This window comes from Rhagoletis pomonella, unplaced genomic scaffold (genome assembly GCF_013731165.1).
Source record: "Rhagoletis pomonella isolate Grant_MI unplaced genomic scaffold, Rhpom_1.0 Rhpom_scaffold_00006, whole genome shotgun sequence".
In the NCBI taxonomy this organism is placed as follows: domain Eukaryota; kingdom Metazoa; phylum Arthropoda; class Insecta; order Diptera; family Tephritidae; genus Rhagoletis; species Rhagoletis pomonella.
The window spans coordinates 38,332,590-38,333,067 of NW_023458560.1; positions in this window are offsets into that span (position 1 = coordinate 38,332,590).

The following is a 478-nucleotide window of genomic DNA, read 5'->3' on the forward strand; positions in this document are numbered from 1 at the left end:
CTTGTAAGCAGGATAAGTGTCCTAGACCGCTCACGATCAACTACCGCTCAAAAATACCTTTCAACTTTGCATGTCGATACTTTCGCCCAGCGCTCGATACCACAGCGTACAGGTTGCCATAGGTACCCCCTCTATTTCCTTGTTGATGGTTTATAAGCTGCCCAAATCAGTCTGATGTGGAAGTTATCTGAGGCAATACATATGTAGAGAAAGAACCTTAAACAACATACGCTCATCTGCATATAGAAATTGCAGTGTTGCTGTCACAGTTGACGTAAGAAAAAAAGTTGGTAGTAGTTTTGTCATTTTCTGTAGAATAAAAGTTCGCGTCTTAAGTCTTTCGTATATTCATTCGGCTTTTGTGAATATTTATTGATTTACTTTTCGACTTTGTTTATTTATTTAAAACAATATAATAAATTTATTCAAATCAAAATGACAAAATTAGTTTAAAATTTATTAACAAATCAAGAGCTTC